Source organism: Schistocerca cancellata, chromosome 9 (genome assembly GCF_023864275.1).
Source record: "Schistocerca cancellata isolate TAMUIC-IGC-003103 chromosome 9, iqSchCanc2.1, whole genome shotgun sequence".
Taxonomy (NCBI): Eukaryota; Metazoa; Arthropoda; class Insecta; order Orthoptera; family Acrididae; genus Schistocerca; species Schistocerca cancellata.
Genome location: NC_064634.1, coordinates 90,183,173 through 90,189,547, shown reverse-complemented (window position 1 = coordinate 90,189,547; position 6,375 = coordinate 90,183,173). Strand labels below are relative to the sequence as shown.

The following is a 6,375-nucleotide window of genomic DNA, read 5'->3' as shown; positions in this document are numbered from 1 at the left end:
TATGGTAACAGCTTATCAAAGCAAATCTTTTGAAAAAATAGAGCAGAAATTGAAAGAAGATATAAACCTGGTGCACCAGTACTACACCAAATGGCATCTACAACATAATCCAGACAAGATCGTAAGTGTAAACATGCATCTTAATAACAGAGAAGCCAAGATAAACCGGAACATCTGCATGAATAATAAGACCATTAAAGAAGAAGACAATCCTCCGTACCTTGGAGTAAAGCTCCACCGGTCCCTAACGTACAGGGCCCATCTAGAGGATACAAAACAAAACCTGAAATCTAGAAATCCCATTCTTGCCGAACTCAGCGGAACCACCTGGGGATGTGATCCAAATACCTCGAGAACTTCAGCCTTGGCACTGATATACAGCGTGACCGAGTATTGTGCACTTGTATGGGTCAGAAGTGTGCATACATCAAAAATCGATATCCAGCTAAGAGAAACAATGAGAATAATATTGGGAGCACTGAGACCTACACCTATAGATTGGCTACCCGTATTGTCTAACATAGCACCACCTGAAATCAGAAGACATCATCTTCTATCCAGAGAATACAGCAAAATACTAGCAAACCTAAACCTTACAATACACCAGGACCTGAAACCAAAGAAAAGCCGCCTGAAATCAAAGTCATCTCTATGGAAAACAGGTGAAGAGGTGTTTCCCTTCGACCCAGAAAATGAATGGAAAAGTTTATGGAGTAGAAGCACAATAAAGAACAGAAAACTGTTTGCTGACCCAAACATACCAATAGAAGGCTTTAAGCTTCCCAGAAGAGTGTGGACTACGCTGTAACGTGTGAGGACGGGTGTCGGAAGATGCAGGGATATGACGACAACATGGGGCCTCGCGAACGACCTTCAATGCGAATGTGGACTCAACCATTCAATGGCTCACTTGATTTAAAGTACTGTGCACGGTTTTAATGGTAAACTGGAGGATATACATAACGTCACGGGCAATGCCATTGAATGGCTTAAAAAATAAGTCATATTGTATAAAATCTTGTATTTTTTATTATGTCATTAAGTACTGATGAATGTGTCATTCTGATGCTGTAATGTCCTAGTTTCATATTTCGCCCTGTAAATGCCGATCGATTAAATAAATAAACAAAAGCGGTATGTCGAAGAGAGCTGGCCTGTTGGAATGTACCCCTTCCCCCCTAATGCTGCTCATGAACAGGTCGAATCACCAGATTCACGTCCGATTTTGCAGTTAGGCTGCAAGGGGTAGCCTCAAGAGCGCTCCTGTTGTAATATCAAATGACACCCCAGAGCATAACTCCATGTTTAGGTCCTGCATGTCTAGCACACAGACAGGTAGCTTCCAGGACCTCAACTGGTCTTCTTCTAACCAACACACAGCCGTGACTGGCACCGGGGAAGAACCCCCACCAGAAAACACGACTGACTTCCACCCTACCCTCCAATCAGCTCTCGCTTAACGCCACTGAAATAGCAAATGGCGATGGTTTCAAGCCAGTGGAACGCACGCCACAGGACCTCTAGCTCGGAGCTGTCCTTGGGGTAACTGATTTGCCACTGTTGGTTGCATCACTTTGCTGCCAACGGCTGTTAAAATTGCTGCTGCAGGTGCAGTACGATGCCACAGAGCCATAGGCCGAACACAACAGTCTTCCCTCTCGGTAGTGCCACGTGTCCGTCGGGAGTCTGGTCGTCTTACGACTGTACTGCATATCCTCGTGGTCACCGTTGCCAGCAATCACGTACAGATGCCACAGTCCTGCCATGTGTTACCCCAGTTTTGTGGATGGAACATTCAGCTTCTCCCAGCCGTATTACACGATGTCGCTGAAGCTCAGTGAGTTGTTGATAATGGCGTCTTTTTCCCCTTAAAAGCATTCTTACCTAACATCAACGCACCACGTCCAATCTCAAGGGTAACTAACGCTCAGTCCCACTGCAGTTTGTATTTAAAGCAGACCTGATTTACATTCTCCAGAATGAGATGTTCACTCTGCAGCGGAGTGTGCGCTGATATGAAACTTCCTGGCAGATTAAAACTGTGTGCCCGACCGAGACTCCAACTTGGGACCTTTGCCTTTCCCGGGCAAGTACTCTACCATCTGAGCTACCGAAGCACGACTTACGCCCTCTCCTCACAGCTTTACTTCTGCCAGTATCTCGTCTCCTACCTTCCAAACTTTACAGAAGCTCTCCTGCGAACCTTGCAGAACTAGCACTCCTGAAGGAAAGGATACTGCGGAGACATGGCTTAGCCACAGCCTGGGGGATGTTTCCAGAATGAGATTTTCGCTCTGCAGCGGAGTGTGCGCTGATACGAAACTTCCTGGCACATTAAAACTGTGTGCCCGACCGAGACTCGAACTCGGGACCTTTGCCTATCGCGGGCAACTACTGTACCATCTGAGCTACCGAAGCACGTCTTACGCCCGGTACTCACAGCTTTACTTCTGCCAGTATCTCGTCTCCTCTGTAAAGTTTGGAAGGTAGGAGACGAGATACTGGCAGAAGTAAAGCTGTGAGTACTGGGCGTAAGTCGTGCTTCGGTAGCTCAGACGGTAGAGTACTTGCCCGCAGAAGGCAAAGGTTCCGAGTTCGAGTCTCGGTCGGGCACACAGTTTTAATCTGCCAGGAAGTTACTGATTTACATCCTCATTGTGGAGCTATTGGCGCCAGTATTATGCGACTGGCGCGAAATTTGAAGAGACATCCTGCTTCACGTCTAACAACTATCATTAATGTCCCACAACTCCTTCTTGGTGCTACAATTTTTTCCCATCAGTTTATTTTTGATAAAGGCACTAAAGTACACTCCGTTCGAACAGGCCATGAAAGCACAAAGGTAACGACCGGCCGCCGTGTCATCCTCAGACCACAGGCATAATTGGATGTGGATATGAAGGGACATGTGGTCAGCTCACCACTATCCCGTCAGGTTAGCCGAGAGCGCTAATGCGCTGCTTCCTGGACTCGGGTAGGCTCGCCGGCCCCAGATCGAATCCGCCCGTCGGATTAACGGAGAGGACTGGTGTGCCGGCCAGCCTGGATGTGGTTTTTAGGTGGTTTTCCACATACCTCTAGGTGAAAACTGGGCTGGTCCCCACGTCCCGCCTCAGTTACATGACTCACAGACATTTGAACCACATCCGCACTTTTCCATGGTTTACATAGACGCAGACTGATGGCGTACTCTGATTCTGTCCCAGGGGGTACGGGGTGGCGGCAGGAAGGGCATCCGGCCAACCCTTCACATTAACGTGCCAAATCCGAATTACCTACGCCAACCCCGCGTACTATGCAGCACGAAGGCGAAAGAAATAGATAGATAGTGGTCAGCACACCACCCTCCCGGCCGTACGTCAGCTTAAGAGACCGGAGCAGCTGCTTCTCAATCAAGTAGCTCCTCAGTTTGCCTCGCAAGGGCTGAGTGCACCCTGTTTGCCAGCAGCGCTCGAGCAGACCGGATGGTCACCCATCCAAGTGCTAGCCCAGACCGACAGCGCTTAACTTCGGTGATCTGACGAGAACCGGTGTTACCACTGCGGCAAGGCCGTTGGCTTTTGGTACAGACACGGAAAACACATATTAAAATGTCTTCTACTACAGCGAATGAACACAATTTTTCCGGGTGCACAAGAAATCAGCAGGGTTTCTAAGAACAAAGCGAAGCAGGATGACATTGAAAAAAAAAAAAATCTTTCTTCCAACGGTCTGGATACAAATCGGGTGTAATGCAACATTTCGGTAAATGCAGGTGCCGAGAACTGGCGATATACGGTTGAATGCATTTTCGTAGCATCGTTTCGCGAAGCAATTTCATGTTCGTTGTGAACCAGCTGTGAACAAGTTCTAAGGCCCTTGATAAAGTTTTTAGCTTGTCTATAGAAACAGAAGTCGCATAAATTTTGTTGTAATAATAAAAAAATAGTAAACAGCCAAATAACGTTGGAAATTCAATAAACGTTAATGCAGCATACACATGTCTTTTCATCATATTACCTTTCAAGTATAATATTCAGAGGAAATAACGACGAGTATTGGAAAAAAATATAAATTAAAAAGAATTAGTAGGAGTCGATCCAGCGATTCACCGAGTACGGAGTTTGAACACTAACCAAACTACTGCCGGCAGCTCTTGTCCACGGTCGCGTAAAACATTTATTACGATTTTCTTGAATTTGCTTAAGTACGACATCTTACTACTTGCGCATTATGTTGTGCTAATAGAGTGTAAAAAGCGTTCAAAGTTTGAAGTAAATCAGTGATCCGAACGTCCTGATATCCCCTTGTAAGTTTTATTCACCGAAAGCTTTCCCCAACAATACAGGGTGCGCCAAAAACACGTATATACACTTTGAACTGTCATAGACAATTTATTTCCCGTTCTACAAGGTTAAATATCTGTGAGAAAGTAATGTCATGATTCTTCAACTGGTGGCAGCAGTGGCAAGGAAGTAACTGCAACATGGCGGACGTACTTTTGAGCTTTGAAGCGCGGAAGCAGATAATTAAGTATTACTGGAAGTTTGAGAATGTAGCTGCGGTTCGAAGACAGTGTAGAACTCAGTATGGTACAGAACCACCTTCAAGGTTAACAGTTACACGTCTACGAGACAAATTCGAAATTCATGGAACAGTGTGTGATGTGCATAAAGGTCAATCAGGGCGACCTCGTACAGCTGCAAGTGATGATTCCACAACTGCAGTCTTGGAACTGTTTCAGTGTTCGCCTCAAAAATCTTCAAGGCAAGCGGCACGTGAGAGTAATGTAAGTGCTAGTAGTGTGCTACGCATTCTGAAGAAAGGCAAGTTTCAGGTGTACATTCCAAGGCTGGTGCAACAGCTAAGTGATGACGATCCAGATCGATGGTTAGAATTTTGTGTATGGGTTCAGGAGATGGTGAGACGTGAAATGGGATTTATGGGTAGCATAATTTGGTCGGATGCAGCCCAATTCAAACTCAATGGAACTATCAATAGGCACAATTGTGTGTATTGAGCTGAAGATAATCCTCACATTACAGTTGAGAAGGCTGTGAATTTGCCTGTTGTAAATGTGTGGTGTGGTTTGTCTGCTAGGGGACTCATTGGGCCTTTCCGCTTTGAAGGTACTGTTACTGGAGAAACGTACCTAACAATGCTTGCTGACTCCGTATTCCCTGCCATTCGTGCATTATACGGTAATGATGAGTTTTATTTCCAACAATATGGCGCCCCGCCACACTTTCATAGGGACGTACGAGCATACCTGGATCACAATGTGCCAGGCCAGTGGATAGGACGCAGGGGACCAATCGAGTTTCCTGCACACTCTCCAGACCTCACGCCGCTGGATTTCTTCTTATGGGACACAGTAAAAGATAAGGTGTACAAACGTAAACCACGTAACCTGGACACACTTTGGAATGAGATTAAGTCGATGTGCGCAGAAATCTCATTGGACACTTTGGTACGATGTGCGGAATCAGTGGTGACTCGTACTCAGAAATGTATTAATGCTGAAGGCCACCAGTCTGAACATTAATGACATTTGCAAAGTGCATTTATTTTTCTAATTTGACTTTTAACCTTTCCATTTCCGAAATTTAACATTGTAGAACGGGAAATGAATTTTCTATGACGCTTCAAAGTGTGTATACATTTTTTTGACGCACCCTGTATTTACACTGTAGAGGTTAAACTTATGTTAAGAGCGTGCCGGGTGATTACATGTCCGTCGGTCTGTATTGGCGCATTTATGGAGTTTGGCGGTGATTCGTTGGTGCCGCAGGCGCGCGGAGAGGTTCCGTAGAGTCACGTGACCGCTCGTGGCCGTGGAGGCGTGCCCAGTGGCTTGGGGTCTCTCTGCGTTGCGTGGTGTGACAGCGCGAGCAACGCCTGCAGGACAGAGAATATTGTCGGCCGTGAGGGTTCAAATGGCTCTGAGCACTATGTGACTTAACATCTGAGGTCATCAGTCCCCTAGAATGTAGAACTACTTAAACCTAACTAACCTAAGGACATCACACACATCCATGACCGAGGCAGGATTCGAACCTGCGACAGTAGCGGTCGCCCCGTTCCAGACTGAAGCACCTAAAACCGGTCGGCCACACTGGACGGCGGCTGTGAGGGCCAGAGGCGACTTACCTGTACGTCTTTTCAGTCTGGATGTCGCATAACCTGTAGGATTCTTACGGTTGTGTGACTACATGGACAATGGATTCTTGCAGGGATTTCATTGATGAAAAGAACGAACATCGATTTGGAATCATGGATGTGTTCGTCTCTCGCCTTGACTGTTTCCATTGTAGGTTGCTGCTGTCCGTTGAATTGAGATCTGAGTCGATACTTTGATTATGATGTTTACACACGCTCAGTGGGTAGGGAAAAATA

At 46.2% G+C, this 6,375-nt stretch overlaps 1 pseudogene; it reads right to left on the bottom strand.

Moving 5' to 3' along the window:
• Positions 1-3,439: 3,439 nt before the first annotated feature.
• On the bottom strand, positions 3,440-3,558 carry LOC126102271 (5S ribosomal RNA; annotated as a pseudogene).
• Positions 3,559-6,375: the final 2,817 nt, after the last annotated feature.